At 39.4% G+C, this 20,042-nt stretch overlaps 2 pseudogenes; both read left to right on the plus strand.

Moving 5' to 3' along the window:
- Positions 1 to 689: 689 nt before the first annotated feature.
- On the plus strand, positions 690 to 8,864 carry LOC149119226 (nuclear receptor subfamily 2 group C member 2 pseudogene; annotated as a pseudogene).
- A 2,119-nt stretch (positions 8,865 to 10,983) lies between these two features.
- On the plus strand, positions 10,984 to 11,466 carry LOC149119227 (nuclear receptor subfamily 2 group C member 2 pseudogene; annotated as a pseudogene).
- The last annotated feature ends 8,576 nt before the right edge of the window (positions 11,467 to 20,042 follow it).

Genomic DNA, 20,042 nt, shown 5'->3' on the forward strand with positions numbered 1-20,042 from the left:
AGCAGAGAGATCGATGGGAAGAGGAGCAGCCAGGACTCCAACTGCCACCCATATGGGATGCCAATGTTTCAGGCCAGGGCTATAACCTCTACGAAAGGATGATTCTGTATAATTACTGAAATTGGTTATTTGTGTTACTTTTCCCTATGTCTCCCTAAAAATTCCCTTTATTAATGGTTTATTAACTTTATTAATATTTTTCTTTAAAAATCATTGGATCCTTTTTTATGTGTGGTATTTTTAATGGTATTTGATAGATGTCTACTTTTACTTTTTCTTTCCTTCATTCAATATTCTTCTAATTTTCTTTTAAATTCTTGACAAGGAAGCTATAATGATTGCTTTTCAGTGTTTTATTCTGACATAATCATCTAAGACTATAAATTATCTCCAAGCAATGGTTTATTTGTATCCACTTTATTACATTTCATGTCTACAAACCCTATATGTGCATGCCCTGTCTGACTCCCAGTGTCTCTACCCACATGTGCCTGCAACCATCACAGGCTATGCATGTCTCCATTTTTGTTCCTGAAGTCCATCTATTCTGATTGGTGAATTAGTGCCTCAACCATCAGAGACCCATTCTTTACACTTATATGCTCAGGTAGTCACAGCCCATCAACTACCCTTTCCATGTCTACAAAAGGACTGTAGCCCCTCAAAATGTATCACATCCTCATTGGGCAATGTCTCTCCTGTTTTCTTTTAGAGAAGCAAGTAAACTTTCCCGGACCTTCAAAGGTAGACACTTCCGTATTTACTACTGACTAATTCTGCATTATCAGCCTATAAAGCACTCTTTCATAACAAATATAATTGCTCTGATTTTCAGTTTTCTGGATTATTTTGTTTGTTTTAGTTTGTTTTTTAGTTTATGGGGCTGCCTGTTAATTGCTAACTTGTGTTGAAAATGAAGTTCATATATCTGAATTTTCTATAATTCATTCTACATTCTGGAGTGGGCTGAATGTCAAAAACTCTGACCTCATAGAGCATATTTCAAGAAGGTAGTACAAAATAAAACTTTGTGTAAAAATAGTTCATGTTTTAAAGAGCTCTGGAGAAAAAAATAAAATGTTGTAATGTGACAGGTCCTAGTACAGGTTTAAATGTTAGTTTAGCTTTAGTAGTTTGAAAGACATAACTAATTGGTAATGTTTAATATTAAAGCATAATAATAGGGTAACTTTAAGGAAACTAGGAAAAGAACATTTAAGTTCAATAGACAAAGTTGAAGATCTTAATTAACAGAAGAAAAATGTGCGTGTATAATCAAAAGATAGAAGATGATTGAGCTAGGACATAAATAAAATGTGAAACATGGTGACTATGGTTAATAAAAATGTATTGTATTCTCTAAAGTTGTTGAAAAAATAGATTTAAGGACTACTACCTCTTAAAAATGTGCAAGATGATATATGTGTTAATTCACTGTTTGGTCATTCTACAATGTGTACATCTTTCAGAACAAGGCAGACAATGATGTTTCAAATAGCTCATGCAAAATGGAATTAAGAGATTATTTTTGTTGAAAAAGACTTGAATCTATGTATAGATTTTTATAATAAACATGTCCTATTACTTTTTAAAGAGCACATATATACATAGATTTCAAAATTTCTTCCACTAAAATAAATTTAGCTTAAATTCTATTTCCCTCAAACTTTTGAAATACCCATTGTTCATAATTAATTAATATATAATGAATATATTTTTGTTTTTAATTAAAATGCAATTTTTGCTTTTTCAAATGAATAAATAATTAATAAAAATAAAATGAGAATCTATTGGTGGATTTGAAGCATGGAGAGCTTTTTTGTCTTTGGTGTTTTTTTGAGATCACATAGTTTGTTGAGACTGGACAGTAGGGTAAGGTCCCATTAGGAAACTAATCTTGTTTGGTGCACCATCTGGGACATACCTAATCCTATGCTGATGGAGATTTGAATGTTGGCCTCCATTTTTGTTTCTATTTATTTGTTGATTTATTGCTATTACAAGTAAACCTGTAAGGAACATCATCTGCGTATGTTTTTGTGTTTTGTTTTTTTTTTGTTTGTTTGTTTGTTTGTTTCCTTAGCATAAATTCCTGAAATGAAATTACTAGGTCAAAGAGCACAAACAGTCTAATCTTCCCTCACACAAGGCATCCTATTCTTAGAGTCATGGTGCTTGAGCTGTGGCTATTTGAAAAAAGGTCGAGTTGTAGTCATTGTTAGGGAAGCAGTGATCCTGCCTTCCTCTGCTTTGATTAGGAATCATAGCTTGAGCATTACTAATAGCCTCAGCTGACAAAGGAAGTTTTTCTGTGCAGTAGAATGTTACTACAGTAATGTAGGAGTTGATTTAACAATTGACACTCTTAAATCAACAACAGGAGGCACTCTGCACTTGCTCCCCATGTAGAAACCCTGTCCTTAATGTGTTTTTCTATGAGAATTAATAGTAAAACTAGTCTTCAAACAGTAATTTATACTTTGTGTGTCTGTGTGGGTGCAAACTGCTGAAATCTTCACTTGGTATAGAGTTGATCTTCTGTATATAAAGATAATTAAAGATGAATCTTAATGAAGAATTAGATGAGAGAGGAAGTGGAAATGGGATGGTTTGCAGGTGGGAGGGTGATTATGGGGGAAAGAACTGCTATAATCCAAAAGTTGTACTTTTGAAATTTATATTTATTAAATAAAAGTTTTCTATTAAAAATAATGTAGAAGTCAACTTAGAATTATGAGAGGCATTTTGTGAAGCCTAAAGATAGGACTAGAAAAGAATCAGTGTAATAACCTGGGAAGTTGGTTAAATGGTTGTTGAGAGTGGAAATTTATATGATAGCCAAGCAACCTCACACACTTGGTAGCAAGAAGGAAATAACCACAATGATACAACATAGATAGCAGTTTGTCATTTTATTAGTTAATTTGAGAAGCTTTTATGCGTCTTTTGAGTAAGGCAGTCAGAGTTAGAAAGATGGAACATTTAGTTGAATTTGAATTTCAGTTAAACAACATACATATTAGTATAATTATGTTCCACACAATATTAGGGTGTCCTGGACTTTATATAGCAAACACCCCTGCAGCAACACAATATGTGATACACATAGTGCACAAACACACTGCCTTCCACTCAAGCATGTTTACCTGGAACCTATAAAGATTTAGCTTTAAAACTTTCTTCCTTTTGAAGGATATTTTGCAGATAAAATGAAATATTCCAGGATAATCTAAGAGAACCCAGACTAAAAAGTAAGCTGAGGTGGCATTGGGTACAGCTGGCCATTGTCTCCTGCAATTCAGTGAAATAGGGGCCTTCATTTTGCCATAGTGGGTAAAGCTACAACCAGCAATTCCTGCCCCCCATATAGGTGCCAGTTTATGTTCTGGTGGCTTCGTTTCTGACTCATCTCCATGGTAATGGCCTGGAAAAGCAGCATAAAATGGCCTGAGTGTGTGGGTCACCACCACCCATGTGGGAGACATGGATGAAGCTCCTGGTTTTGGCCTGACCCACCTTGGACATTGCAAGGAGTGAACCCACACTTCCAGGGTCTTTCTGTATCTCTCCCTGTAACTCTGACCTTCAGCTAAATAAGTATATCTAAAAAAAAGTCAGTGAAATGTTAATAGGAATGTTGACTTGGTTTCTTCCCAGAACATTCCTGTTATGTGGGAAAGTTGAAGTAAGCATTGCTCATTAAATTGGATAGGACTTCATTGCCTAATAAAAATAAATACCATTAACTCATGAATTCAGGTTACCATGCTACACAAAGAATGTTTTAATATTGGGAAAAAAGTCATACTATATCTGCATAATGAATCTGAGATGATATGATTAGAAATCATGGAAAATGTGTATTTTAGAAAAACTGCGTGTCATGGTTGTCACAGAGAAAAGGAAGAACATTCGTGCTCCTCCTCCCAGTGCCCAGGCTGCAGTGGCTACAGCAATGGGGTCAAGAACTCTGACCTTTCACTGACAAAAGCAATAACAGTTTCTTCCTTCCCCACAACCCCTGTGGCACCCCCAGGCTCTTGCCATCTACCTACTCAGGGGGCCCAGTCTCACTGTGCCCTGCCCTCCTCTTTGGGGGTTGCCCACCGCCAACATGAGACCTGCTTCCAGGCCACTTTGGTGCCAAATCCTGAGGTTCTCAAAGGATCTTGCTTCACCTTGGCTACAAATATGGAGGAGCTGGTTCATTACAGAATGGGGACCCACAAGTGGTTGAATTACCACCTACAAAGACCTCTCTACCAGCATCTCTAAGGGATGGCCAGCCTCTCCCTGTGCTTTCAGATCATTACACCAACCTGGTTCCTGGCAGGATCCAGGTCGTCATGGGTTCTGCTTCTGTGGAGCAATTTCTGGGCAGGATGGACCTACAGCAGCTCCAGGTGGTGGAGTACTGTACAGTCTGTGGTGACAAAGCCTCTGGCCATCACTATGTGGCTGTCAGTTGTGAAGGTTGCAAAGGTTTCTTTAAAAGGACCATGCAAAAAAAAAATTTCTAGAGCAACCAAGACTTCATCATCAGCAAACATCACTACAATCACTGTCAGTTTTGCCAGCTGAAAAAATGCTTGGCTATGAGCATTAAAATAGAATCTGTACAGAGTAAACAGATGTCCTTTGATAGCAGTGGGAGAAACTGAGCAATTGTGCTGCTTCACCTGAGAAAATCTATATCCAGAAGGACCTGAGAAGTCCTCTGATATCCACAAGACATAGAAGAAGCAGGGATGCTTGTGAATGTCTAGCAGCCCAGGATGGCACAATTCTCTTTACTCCAAGGCAGAAACAAGCCAGGGAGCTTAGGCACACTGGCAAACATAGTGACCTCCTTGTCAACCTAAGTGAATCCTTGAACAATGGTTACACTTCAGAAATCTAGCTAGAGGGCCAGTCTGCAAGTGAGATTGCAGGGCATTTGATACTTTAGCTAAAGCACTTAATACCACAGACAGCTCCTGGCCACCAAGCCTGATCAAACAGATGGACCCCAGTGGAGGAGGGAGCATCCACGTCACCAGACGAGACCAGTAAGCACCTGTCATTGAGGTTGAAGGCCCTCTCCTTTCAGACACATACTTCATGTTTAAGCTGACAATGCCCAGACTGATGCCAAAGCACCTCAATGTGCAGTACATCTGCAAGTCTGTGTCCTTCCTGTTCTTCCTCTCCATGCACTGGGCCAGTTCAGTCCAAGCCTTTCAGGCACTTGGGCAGGACTGCCCTCTTCACTTCCTCAAGGGTCTGTTGGCCATGTGCAGACACAGAGCCTCAAACCTGTCAATACTGTGGCTGTCTTGTTCCCTAACATTTTCTCCACTGTTTTTATTTTGTAAATAATACACAGTGAACATCAGGGATTTATGAATATTAGAGAGTAGTCACCAAATTATTTTAAGAAATATACAAAGAACATTTATGGTAGCACCCTATAAAGTAAGAGTCCCCAGACTTATCTGATGTAAGCCTTTAGTAAAATTATAATCAGGTTAGTGAACACTGATTCATTGATAGCATCCACATGAATTTTAGCCAATTCATAATTACATTTTGTCAAATTTACAATCCCTTGCATATTTTGAACACTCCACCATCCAGAGATGTACTGATTAATCATGGACAGATTATACATTGAGCTATTCCATTGTGGTGTAGTGACACATATATATCTCTCCAATTTTTGTCACAATCCAATTGAACATAATTAACAAGTCCCTCTGTCACTTCCCTTAGGAGATTTATGTTCTATTTTAGGGTCATGATCCCATTATGCAGATCCTGGATATAACTTTGTATCATTTACACACCAATATGGAGCTGCCTGATACCATTCTAGCACATGCATACCAGGTGGGTAAGGAACAGAAGCCCGATGTACTCCTTGAACATTTACATTGCTAACCGTAGGTGTCGCTAAAATATTAATAAATTTTCAGGCTTGCAAATGTCCTGTCTTCTTCCTAAGTTATTGGCTTGTTCCACAAGTGCTTTCAGCACTCTCCATGTCCTGGCCCACTTTTGATCTCCCTCAGTGTTTTGGGGATGTGTAGCCTCTTTATCCCCTGTTGTATGGTGTGACTGGATGTGTAGGAGAGGGATCCATTGTGATCTGGGTTCATTTTTTGGAAAGACAAAAGCATATCCTCTGCCACAGGTAGTAATGGGCTAGGACCACACCATTGATTAGTTTAGAGATCCTTCCACTGTACCTGAGGTAATGGAGTTCAAGAGGCTAATGGGGTCCAATGAGTCATAATAGGAGCTTCTTGTTTGTTATTTCAGGTAAAAAATAGTTAGTAAGGCTTTTGATAATAATGCATGTTGAGAGTGGGCTCCCCCCTTGTGATTTTTTATATGTGTGCCTTTAATCTCTGATGATGGTGCTCCATGATAGCTTGAATTATACTGTTATAGGGAATGCCCGTGACATGTTGAATTTTTCACTGCCTACAGAAGTCCTGAAACCATTGACCTGAATATACTGGGCCATTGTCTGTTTTAATCTGAAAATTAATGCCTAAAAATAAGAAATATTTAATACAACTTATTGCATGTGTGTGGCTGTTTCTCCTGTCAAAGTGGAGGCCATTAAGGCATTAGAATAAGTATCTATAGTTATATGGACATATTTTAATTTTCCAAATTCCATAAAATGTGTAGCATCCATTTGCCAAACAGCATTTTTTAAATTCTAGGGTTGGCAGACATTTATAGACCTAATGGCTAGAATGGAGAGTATTGGTTGCAAGACAAGACAATACATTTTGATTGCTGAGTAGTAAATTGTAGAAACTGTTGATTTAGCATAGTTGGATCTTGATGTAGCAACAGATGATTGAGTTTTTCTTGTTCTAAATATTGGATATTTATCCTAGTAAGTTTGTCTGTAGCCTCATTTATTCAGCTAGCTGTCCAGGAATTCCAGAGTGGACTCTGATATGGAAGATGTAAAAAGGCTTATTATGTGATAAAAAATTTTTGTAGAGAGGTAAAAAAATAGTTGCAAATGGTGTATTCTTTGGTTTAATATAGAAAGTTTATAAGGATTGTAAAGGGTCAGTAAGGACATTGACCTCTTGGGAAGTCATTTGTAAGTCATTGTGAATACCCACTAATTCCAAAATTTGTGCTGATCCCTGAATATTATGCCAAGTCTTGTGGACAGAAAGTTTTTGATTTGATTTATAACAAGTCATTGTGGCTGTCTCTGTAGAACTACCATTTGTACATGGGGTATCAGCCTGGGGAACAGCATGTCTACTCAGCATTTGAGGCATAACATGGGTCTTGCAAGTAAGGTGAGTGAGCAGCTTCCTAGATGGGTAGTGGGAGTTTATCTTTCCCAGAAAATGTTGTAGAGTAGCTTGCCCTATGGGATCATTTTCATGTAGATATTCTACTTCTTGTTTATTTAAATGTAGTATGAGGGTATGATACTCTACCCCAGCAATAGCTTGACACTTTTCTGCCTTCCTTATTAAGAGTCATAGTCATAGTTAAATAAGGTGTGATGAAGTTAGGAAGTACATGAGAGAGATGGGTATACTCTATGCCTGCTTCTGAATTTTGGCTTATTATTCGCAAAGGTTGTTTTTTTGGTAGGGACTATAAGTAATTGTATTTCCTTTTCTTGGATTTTATCTATGTAGTTCCATTTTATCCAAAACTTTATCAATTGAAGTACTTCCTGAGCATGAAGAGTAGCCATTCCTATTGAATTAAAGTGGAATCTCCCTCCAATAATTGAAATAAAGGACTCATTTGAGCAGTAGTAATGGAAAAATATGGTCCACACCAATTAATATGTCCTAGGGCTTTTCTAGCTCATTTAACCTTAAAGTTTTCTTTAACTCCAAATGAGGTTTTATAGATCTTATGGCTGTGTCAGTAATTATTGTTCCCAAATATTGTAAAGGTTTCTACTTTTGTACTTTTTCTGGTGCTATGTAGTCTGTTTATACAGCATGCCCTGAAGGTCACAAAACACTTTGTCTAAATAATCCTCATCTGGATGTCCTACCAATATATCATCCATATAATGAAAACTGTGGGATATAGGCAAAGGAAAGGTTATGTAGCCTTATTAACATAATACTGGCATATATTAAGACTATTTTTCATTCCCATGGGGAGGACTGTCCACTGATATCAGGGTGTAGGGATACTATTATTTAACTGTTACACTGGAAAGGTGAATCACTCTTTGTCTTTAGGATGGGGAGGAATAGAGCAAAAGCAATCTTTCAGTTCCAAAATAATGATATGGTAATGAGCAGGGATAGCAGGAGGAGCTAGGAGTGCAGGCTTCAAGTGTCCATCTTATTCATGACTTTATTAAGAGCTCTGAGGTCCCAATTTTAATTGGTTCCTCAACCAAATGTTGAAAAGCCTTTCGTTCTCATTCAGGGGCCACTGCTCAACCCATGTGGTGGTATCTGAAGTCCACTGTAAAGGAAGAAGCTATATGTTTGGTGGTGGCCCTTAGAATTGGGGGTAAATATGAACTGATGAACTAGTGCAACCATTTCTCTGGTGATCCATAGTATCATCATACAATACCTGATAATCCATAGTGAACCAAGCTCCCTGACTTGCTAGTACACCTCTTCCTCACAAATTTGTACTGAGTCTCTTTGAAATGAGTGGTTGAAAAAAATCCTTAATTTCCATCAGTCGACCCAACTCAAGGGTTGAGCCGCCTGTCTGGAGAGTGTGTCACACCCCCACTCCATGTAATATTGGTTCAGGCTTTGAAGGCCAGTGATGAGGCCACTCCTCACTTAGCATCACACAGTAGTCTGCCCCCTATCAAACAATCCATTGAAAACCATGTCATTCACAGTTAATCTCATAAAGGCTTATTATCTGTTCTCAAGAGTTGAGTCCAGTGAGCCCAAGGCTTTATCACCAATACACTTGAGGAGCTATTGGCTTCTGACCCTCTTGGAGACAGGGCTGAGGGCTGCCCCCATGGCCATTTAAAGGCTTACAATCCCTAATAAATTTTGCTCTTGATTTTTTTTTTTTTTTTTTTTTTTTTGCCCAATGATATACCTTTTTGCACTTGGGACAGAAATTTCTTGGCATTTTTGGATGTTCCTTGTAATCCCTTTTTATGAGGCCAAATTTCACAGAATTTTAACATGGATCACTTTTTGCTTATCCCTTAAAGCTTCAGTCAAAGCTGTAGCCATAGTAACTGCAGTGTATTGGCTGAGGTTGTACACCTATATCTTCTGTGGCTAAGACCCAAGAACCCAGGTTTCCATGTTTAACTGGAGCTATTGCATCTTTGAATTCTTGATTTGACCCTTCAAACACTAGCTGATGGATAAGCACATCAGCCACACCCATATGATGGAACTTGCCCTCTACCACTCTTTTTAGTCTGGCTAGAAAATCAGCTCACAGCTCAGTGTTTTGTTTAAGTGTGTAAGCTTTTGTTCTCCCATACTATGATCTGGGGTGGCTCTCCCTGTTCTAAGTGTGTACAACAACACTTGATCAAAATATTGAGGAGGTCCATGCATTTGCTCTCGGGTGTCTGTGTATTGTCCCTCACCATGAAGCATATCAACAGTAAGAGGCATATTTCCATTCTGATTTCTCTCTGCTTAATCATCACACTCATCATGGAGTACTTTGCCTTAAAATGAAGCCACTGTCCTGAGTTTAGAACTGCTTGGGCCAATTGTTTATAGTCCTATGGTACACAAATTTGTCTGGTAATATTTTCCAGCATTGTCATTGTAAATGATCCATGCATGCCATTTTCCTGTACTGATTTTCAGAACCACCATAATGTTTGCATGTCTATGGGATGATGCTCTTATTAGGATTACTAGCTGTAAAAGTCACAGAGAAAATATATGGAGGCAGAGTTTTTTCATCTTCCAACTTTTCATTTTAGCACATTGCTTTAAACAAGGGCAGAATGGATTCTGGGTCAGAGCTTTTCTCTAATTTACCCTGTAATGCAAATCTGGGGAACAAGGAATCTGCATCAGGAGGTGGGGCAGAAGCGATAGCTATTTCAGGCTTACCTGGAATCCTGTGCTCATCAGGACTGAGACCTTGGCATATTGCTGACCATAAGGAAAAATAGGAAATAGGAATAACTTTATCCTTTTTATGTTCCCTATGTCCATTATCTCCTGTCCATTTCCAAGATTCAAGGTCAATTGTTCCTCAGGAAACCAAGGATTATATACAATAGTAATTTCCGAAAGGCATTGAAACTATGTGAACACTTTAATCCTCTTGTCTTTAGCATATGTTTTCTCATAGCTATGAAATGCCTTCTTTCCACAGTGGCTGAATTTCCCATGACTACCTGTATTTATGGGACCAATTACCCCTATTTACCCGAACTGCCATGGTGAATTTCTCTCCTCTCTGAAAGTGCTGTGTGCCAGGATGAGTCCTCTGTCCCAATCAGAAGCAGGAAAGACTAAGGCAAGGACTACAGCTGCAGTGAGCAGCAGGGGTTGGCAGTGCATTACAGATGATGAAAAGATAGCAAATGCAAACTGTGCCAGCCCCACATTGAGCACAACTTATGCTGCTTATTTTCTCAAGCAGCAACCCAGTGAGCCTGAAATACTGTAGAAAAATGATTGAAGGCACTGAGTGAAGACTCTGGGACTATCTTCTCTAGATCAGCCAATTTTTTTTCAAACAAGAAATATGGAGTCTGGTATGAGAGGTTTGACAGGGAGGCTTTGTTTTCCACAAAACTATAACTACAGGAAGGACTTAGGTCATCAGAGAGGAAACAGACATGAAATCACCCACAATATTGAGAAAGGAGGATGTTGTGCACTTCTCATACAGCCAAATTCCCTATTGCTCCATGCAGTGTTCTGTGAAACTAGAACAGAGTTCATTGTGTGCAGCCCCCTCTTCCCTTCCTCAAGGGTCTTTTGGCCATGTTAGACAAGAGCCTCCAAGTTGTCAGTGTTATTGATGTCTTGCTTCCCAACACTCTCCACCATTCTGGCTGCCATTATAAACCACCTGCATAACAGCATCCAGGAAGACACACTCTCCATCTACTAGATAAAACAGGTCATGGAGCACATCTGGAAGCTTTAGGAGTTCCGTAACCGCATGGCAAAGCTGGATATAGGCAGCTATGAGTATACATACCTTAAAGTTATAGTTCTCTTTAGTCCCGAGCATCCACATTTGACTGAACAAGCCAAAAAATTTCAGGAAAAGGCATAGATGGAGTCGCAGGGTTATATTCAGAAAACCTACTTGGAACACACCTACCAATTGGCCCAGATTCTTGTCTGCCTGCCAGCATCCAGGTTCATGGGATCCAACATAACAGAAGAATATTTTTTTTACTGATCCCATTTGCAATGCTTTGATAGCATAATATCCTATATCCTCAAGATGGAGACTGCAGAGTACAGCAACTCGATCCCAGGATCCTGCCTGTAGTGCACACCTCATGCCCACCCAGCAGCACAGGGTCCTCCAGACCAACCAAGACACAAATGAGATAAAAATAGTGGCATTTTGGCATGTGAGGATAGTCTCAGTTTGTTAGCCATTTCCTACCTGGTTTCTTTTCATCAGTTAACCCCAAACAACCACAACTAAAAGACTAGTGGATCTGTTCATGCCTAAGAAACATTTTAATGCCTTTTAATGAAATATCAGATTTTGGAACATTCTTTTAACTCAATTTATATTTAGAAATTCTCGAAAGACAAAAAGCAAAAATGAAGTTTTATAATGTCAGAGATTGGTATTAAAGAAAACTAAAAGAAAAAAATAAAAACTATGTATGAATCTAAATAGTTTTGAAAAAATAAACAATTCTACTTTTAATAAACCTTCTTGAAGCTCCCTTGTGTATGTATGTTAAGAAATCTTTGACCCCCGTGCTCTTTTTTTACCATCCCATTATTCAGAATGATATTTGCTTGTTTTAAGCATGCACATTATGACTAAAAATAGTATAAAGCGGGCCGGTGCCGCGGCTCACTAGGCTAATCCTCCACCTTACGGCGCCGGCACACGGGGTTCTAGTCCCGGTCAGGGCACCAGATTCTGTCCCGGTTGCCCCTCTTCCAGGCCAGCTCTCTGCTGTGGCCAGGAAGTGCAGTAGAGGATGGCCCAAGTGCTTGGGCCCTGCACCCCATGGGAGACCAGGATAAGTACCTGGCTCCTGCCATCGGTTCAGCGCAATGCGCCAGCTGCAGCGCACCGGCCACGGCGGCCATTGGAGGGTGAACGAACAGCAAAGGAAAACCTTTCTCTCTGTCTGTCTCTCTCTCTCACTGTCCACTCTGCCTGTCAAAAAAAATAGTATAAAGCTTCACATCTGTGGTTGGTAAATTTTGAATTTTTTAAATCAGAAATTTCATCAATGGGAAGTTAAAGATGTTGGTCATCCATTCTGTCCTAGATACTGAGCACTGTTTACCAACAAAGTCATAGTGCCTAATTTTGCACTCTATATTGTTGTCTGCTGGAAATGCAAACATTGCAAATAGTATCTTCATTGTGAAATTCAATTCTGCTTAAAAGGAAAGCAAAAGAAATATCAGCACTGTTCACATTCAATTTATTATAAGATAAATAATACATTAACCCTCACCTACACCAGTTTAGAATTCTGTTTCTTACTGTTTCATATTGTAAATTTTTAAAGCATTAAAAGATGGCAAGAAGAAAATGAGGATCAATAAGAATCAAAGAAAATGCTTAGCAATACTGCTGATGTCAATGATGTTAATATTTTAGTTAAAAAGTTCATAAGAAGATTGAATTAAAAGATATTGTGCATTTCCCATGAACTTTGAAGTCCCAATTTCAGCATAGTCACTTCCATAGGCTGCTGGCCACACAGTCTGAGGCCCGAGAGCAAGTGATGAGAAGACCTTGATGTGCTTGATGCCCTGCAACAAGTGAATGCCCGTGTGCCTCAGAGCCCTCATACCTGGGTTGGGTTCCATGGAGCCTCCTACGGGTGTACTTGCTGCTTTCCCATGTGCAGTTAAATAACCCTCCCAGGCACCCAGAAGCTGCCTATGGTGTTAATTGCAATTTGGGATGGCATACAGGTCACCACGTCTGCCTGTGCTGGTGCCATCCTGGGATACAGTGTTCCTCAGTGTATGCAGTAAGTGAGGGCACGGGGCCATTTCTGGTACTTCTTGTGTTGGTCAGAGTGGGAAGAGACAGTCCTGTTTTACTTCTTCATGACCCCAGCACAGAATCCTAGATGTGAATTTAGGTCTCACCAGTTTCTGTGTAAAGGTGCTGACTTGTGGAGTACAATCTCAGTCGGTTGATGGCACTGATTTGGAAAACCCAGTACCTTGTGACTCAGCTCCAAGAGAAGTCTTCATAATGAAGTCTGCAGCCTCCCTTGCCAACTGTGTCTAATCCCCCGATTGTGGAAACCCTGGAGGTCAGCAGGAATCTTGCTTTGTAACCTTAGCACCATCTTCTGTGCATGTCAGAGCAAGCTAACAAGAGTATCAGGCAAAAGAAAACAGAAAAGCTGCCTTCCATTCTTCAAGGGTGCCTCCCAATGCCGATGTGGATCACAAGACTGGTGGATGCTCTTCCAAGTTTTGTGCATACAGGAAGAGAGAATAAATGCTGACTGCCCAGAAAGCAGGTTTCTGTAGCTCAACAGGAATTGATGGCTGAAGCCTACCAGACAGAGGTTTATCAGCATTAATAGTGGAAGTGAGAAAGCTCAGTGAGCTGGTTCTAAGCCTCTCTCCACATCTCTGCTGACAGCTAAGCAGGCCTTCTCCAAAAAGAGTAGGGAGGAAGGAAAAGAAGGCATACAGCACATTCTCAGACAAATCAATATTGACTGCTGATTTCACAAAAGGGTCATTTTACTTAAAGTAAACCTGCAGGGCTGCTGTCACACTCATTTGGGGAGTGAACCAGCAGATGGAAACCATCTCTCTCTCTCTCTCACTCTCTCCCTCTCCATTTTATTAAATAAATACTATTTTTACAAATAATACTTTTATCAACAGACTAAGTTTTAATTTAAATCTATGTGTTTTAAACTGCAAATAATTTTACATATGAAAAGAATATTAATAACTTGGTCAATTTCACTTTCTTAAAACTGAGCGGATTGGTATTTTTGATCATATGACTCATGGATTTGCCTGAGAAGCCGGACCCAGTTGCACAGGACTCCAGGCCTTCTGGGAGCTCTGTCTCTGGTGGTAGATGTGGCATGTCTGCAGAAGGCCTACTCACCTCCTTTCTCCTTTCTTTTCCAGATGAAGAGGGTGACAGGCATGGACAGGGCTGGCAATGCCACATGTATCTGCCTCAACTAATTACTTATTGTGGAGAATGTGTGACGTTTATAAAAATAGCCTCCCTTGTTTTCACTAGTGAGATAATGAGGAGTATACAATTTGCATCAGCAATGTTAATGAACAACTTAATACATTATCCCTCTTAGTAGTTTTTTTATCTGTTCTACTTAATATGACTGGTTTAGTTCTGTAATTGATGCACAGTTATTCTTAAGTGTTGAAAATTAACTGAAATGTGATCCCTGTTGAACATGGGAGTGGGAATGGGAGAGGGAAGAGATGTATAATTTGGGACATGCTCAGGCTGACTTGCCCCAAGTGGTGGAGTTGGAAGCATACCAGGGGATTCCAATTCAATCCCATCAAGGTGGCATGTACCAATGCCATCTCACTGTTCCAGGTGATCAGTTTCAGTTCACAGTTGGTCATGGTGGAGGGACTGGGAGTCAAAGGGAGCACATAGACAAGTCTAGTACCTGCTAACGCTAACCAATGGAGTAAATAAAGGGGAGAGTGATCCAACATGGGAAGTGAGATACTCAGCAGACTCATAGAATGGCAGATGTCCTAAATAGCACTCTGGCCTCAGAATCAGCCCTAAAGGCATTCGGAGCTGGCTGAAAAGCTCATGAGAGTATTTCAGGCATGGAAAGCCAAGACACTCTGGCAAAAGATCTCTGCAGGTGAGATCCCAGTGGAAAGAACAGGTCTTCAAAGAAGGAGGTACCTTTCTCTGAAGGGAGGAGAGAACCTCCACTTTGACTATGACCTTGTCTAAACAAGATAAGAGTCGGAGAACTCAGAGGGCTTCCATAGCCTTGGAAACTCATGACTGGAGCATAGGGAGATTACTGATGCCATAGACAGGAGTGTCAATTGGTAAAGTCAACAACAGGAGTCACTGTGCACTTACTCCTCGTGTAGGATCTCTATCCTTAATGTGCTGTACATTGAGATTTAATGCTATAACGAGTACTCAAACAATATATTTCACTTTGTGTTTCTATGGGGGTGCAAACTGTTGAAATCCTTACTTAATGCATACTAAACTGATCCTCTGTAAAAAAAAAAAAAAAGAAAAAAAGAAATTATCAATTCCCAACTTGACTCTCACTGGGATTAAACATGACAATAGGTCTGCTCTGATTTCATCATCATTTAAAAAAAATCATCTATTATTTTTCACTTTATGTTTCTTTGTGGGAGCAAACTGTTGAAATCCATACTTGATGTATACTAAGCTGATCTGTATATTAAGATAATCGAAAATGAATCTTGATGTGAATGGAAGGGGAGAGGGAGTGGGAAAGGGGAGGGTTGTGGGTGAGAAGGACGGTATGGGGGGGAAGCCATTGTAATCCATAAGTCGTACTTTGGAAATTTATATTCATTAAATAAAAGTTTTAAAAAATAAAAAATAAAAAAATAAAAGATAAAAAAATTAATAAAACACATAGACAAAAAAATATTTCATTTTAATTCTTGATACTGAAGTGTCTTCCCTCTGTCCTTGGAAAGATTTCTTGATGAAAGAATTTGGGCAACTTTGAACAAGGACAAAGCTCTGCCTTGAGATGGCTGTAATTTCAGGTGATGTAACTTCCCTTTCCTGGGACTCCTTTTCCTTATCTGGGAAGTGGGAGTTTTGGTTTCGCAGATGTCATGTTCCATGTTCTGAGGATAAAAAGGTCTTTTAGTCATAAAGGGGCAACATGGGTCTGTAAATACCGGATACGGAGTGATGACACACAGTAGCTCTGTGTGAATGTGCAGTTCCCTGGTCACTCACTGCCTTACCACCTCATACATCACACATTCTAACCAAATCCACAGAAGATATTCAGTGATGACAGGCGGGAACCATGAGTGGACATGTAGTTCCATGTTACTCATGACAAGCTCCCCTTATATATCACCCATTCTAGCACAAGTCATGCAAGTCTATCATGGACAGGGCCATCAGAAGGTGTTTGATGCTGTGTTGCAAGGCATGGCCCACATGACTCTGGTGAGTACTCAGAATACTCAGGTAACACTGGATCACGTGTGAAGAGCCACACTGTATATTCCACTGGTCTCTAATGATCACTCTATGTATCTTAAAGACTTTGAAGGAAGGGCTTTTTTTCTTCACTATTATCTATTAAGTTTGAAATCTTATAATGTGATATTAATAAGAAAATATTACCTTTATTTTCCCCCAGAGGACCTGAATCTGAATATGCACTGATTTTTTTTTTAGTATTTTAAACAGCAGTATAGTTTGCAGTCCTTTTTAATCTGAGAAAAAAGACTTCATTAATATAATTACATTAAAGTAAACAAGCCGCTATAATCCAAAAGTTGTACTTTCAAAATTTATATTTATTAAATAAAAGTTAAAAAAACATACAAGGTAAAATGTGTCAATGCTAAAAAAATGGAGAAACCTCTAAAAAATCTTTGTGTTGTCTCTAGTCCTTGAATTGCTGCATAAACAAACCAAAATCCATCTCCGTGTAAATAATAAAATGAAAAGCTTAGCCAATTAGAACTGCAGATTAACTTCAACTTTACTGACCAGAAACCCCCAACTAACCTCTGCCTAGAGACTTTACCAGTCAGAAACCTCCAAGTAACCTCTAACTAGGGACCTTCCACTTCAACCAAACATTTTATTTGTTTATCTTCGGTGAACTCATTAAAGGTTCCCCTAATGCCCTCTTGGTTGAACCTGAACTACTTGTAATCTGGGGCTGCAAAACATATAAATCACTGAGTGCTCAGGTAAACTCTAAGAATTTCAGTGTGCCTAGGTTTATCTATTAATATCAATAAATTGGTATTTAAATACAAAAAATAAACAGTACATCAAAATATGGACATTAAAACAAAGTATACCAAAAACTTACTCCTTTTTGGCCTTCATCTGAGTTCTGCTGGTTTCTGAACTCCCATCACTGTTAAACATTTTGTTTCTTCCATAGCAGACAAAAGTCAAGTGGACAATCTAATAATTATTTATACCCTTTCTTTGAGATAAAATGAAAATCATGGGTGGTTAAAGACAGTGAACCCCTGAGGGACCTGTCTTATGTATTCCCAGTGTGATCCCAAATTTCAAATCAGGGCAACATGGTACACCAAAGAGCACTTAATAGAATATAACCTAGGGATCATGGGAATTGAAATTCAGTCTTGTTTTTGCCAGGTCATAGCTAGTGGCCAGGGGAGGAGGTTTGAGCCCTCTGGGAGCTTCCCTATTTTCACAGCTGTTTTGTTGAGAGATTTTGGCATGAAATGCCTGGAGTATGGTAGGCACTTATCAAAGAGCTCTTCCAAGTATGTTCAACCATGGTGCTACTACTGTTTGTTTGAATGTGAGAGAAATATTACATTTGACTCCTTGGGCATTTCTGTAACACCTCTTCACTAAGATACCCCACCAATGCAAAATCAACAAAAGCAAGTTTTTCCATGAGGATGGCAGAATTTAAAAGAGGATTGATAGGAAAATACTCAGAGAATGCTTTACGAGAACGCAGAGCAGAAACATGGGGAGCAAGAAAGGGATTTCATTGTCCTGAATCGAAATGTCCAAGTCTGAAAGTGCTGTGGTGGGCTGAGCATTGTGGCACAGCAGGTTAAGGTGTTACCTCCAGGATGAGCATCTGAAATGAGCACAGTTTTGAGTCCAGATTGGTCCACTTCTCATGCAGTTCCATGCTATTGTGATTGGGAAAGCAGTATAAAGATGGCCCCAGTAGTTGGGCACCTACCACCCATGTGAGAGACCTCACTTAAGATAACATAGGTGCTTTGGATTGATTTTGCTGTGTTTGCATTTCAATTTTGATGATTTTTCCCTTTCACTGCTATTTTCCTGGTTTGCTATGTAGCCTCACCATTCCATTTTCCTTCTATGTTATTGCTGGGGAGAGGGAGTTGGGAAAGATGTCTGGGATGAAAGCCTCCATGTCCATTCTATCAGGGATGTTCTAGGGTGTCATTTCTTGTTAGCCTCTTGCTACCTTTGTGGTCAGTCATTGGCTCCTAGGCAATGAAGCTTTGGAGGAGGCCCTACTTGTAAGACTTTGGGTATCAGCAGATAAGAATGGCATTGATTTTAGGGAAAGAGTCAGTTAAATGGCCCTGAACTTAACAACACTTAATGGGTAAAGCTGTCACCTGCACCACCAGCATTCCATATGGGCATCAGTTCCAGGCAGAGTTGCTCTGCTTCTTATCCAGCTCCCTGCTAATGTTCCTGGAAAGCACAAAGTATAGCCCAAGTTCTTGGGCCCCTTCACTCATGCGGGAGATCCAGAAGAAACTCCTGCATCCTGACTTCAGCATGGTCCAGTCCTGGCCATTTGGGGAGTAAACCATTGGATAGAAGTTCTCTCTCTCTCTCTCTCTCTCTCTCTCTCTCTCTCACACACACACACACACACACACTTTCATGTATGTAAATAAATCTTTAAAAAGTAAAAAGAAAAATAATATTTTCCCATGGAAATCAAAGGTAAGTATAACTAAAGACTTACCCTGGGATGGCATTCTGGCACAGCAGGTTAAACTTTTGCTTGCAACACAGCATCCCATAGGAGTAGCAGATCAACCCTTACCTTCTCTGCTTCTGATATATATATATATATATATATATATATATATATATATATATATATATATATATATCCCTATATATATATATCTTTCCCTCCCTCCCTCTCTCTCTCTCTGTCTTTCAAAGAAATATCTCTTTGAAAAAATATCACACAAGCCCATCCATCCCCTTCCCCAAAGTTACACTTCATCCCAAAATGAGCATATGTTCTCATAATTACTGCACCTGTTTAATTTCTTAAGAGTTAAAGAAAGAGGTAGAGATACAGAGAGAGTTAGAGACAGAGAGGTCTTCCCTCTGCTGGTTCACTCCCCAAACAGGCCAAAACTGAGCCAATCTGAAGTTGGGAGCCAGGAACTTCTTCCAGGTTTCCCAAGTGGCTGCGCCTGTTTAATTTTACAAAATGGGTATAAGTACCTTGTATGAATTATCTATTGCTGTGTAACAATCTTCCCCCAAACATAGCTGTTTGTCACCCTGTGCAGTTCCTGAGGGTCAGGGATGGATGAATAGCTGAGAAAGCTGACTCTGGCCCTTGGTCTACAAACATCACTTCTAGTCTCTAACTTGGTGGGTGGCAGAAACCCTCCATTACTCATCATGTGGACATCAGCATCACTGCCTGACCAGAGTGTGCTTGCTAATCCCATAGCAAGTCATCTGAGAGGGAGTGCTACTGAGCACCCAAGACAGAAGCCACCATATTTTTATAACCAAATCTTTTTTGTTTTGTTTTGTTACCATATTTTCTTTTTTTAACTTTTATTTATTTTTTAACTTTTTTAAACTTTTATTTAATAAATATAAATTTTGAAAGTACAACTTTTGGATTATAGCAGTTTTTCCCCCCATAATCACCCTCCCACCCAAAAACCATCCCATCTCCTACTCCCTTTCCCAACCCATTCATCATTAAGATTCATTTTCAATTATCTTCATATACAGAAGATCAACTTAGTATATACTAAGTAAAGATTTCAACAGTTTGTACCCTCACAGACACGCAAAGTATAAAGTACTGTTTGAATACTAGTTTTACCATTAATTTGAATAGTACAACACCTTAAGGACAGACTGTTGGCTTCACAAGGCAACTTTGGTGT

Source organism: Oryctolagus cuniculus, chromosome Y, assembly GCF_051225735.1.
Source record: "Oryctolagus cuniculus isolate XC-2025 breed Fujian yellow rabbit chromosome Y, ASM5122573v1, whole genome shotgun sequence".
NCBI lineage: Eukaryota > Metazoa > Chordata > Mammalia > Lagomorpha > Leporidae > Oryctolagus > Oryctolagus cuniculus.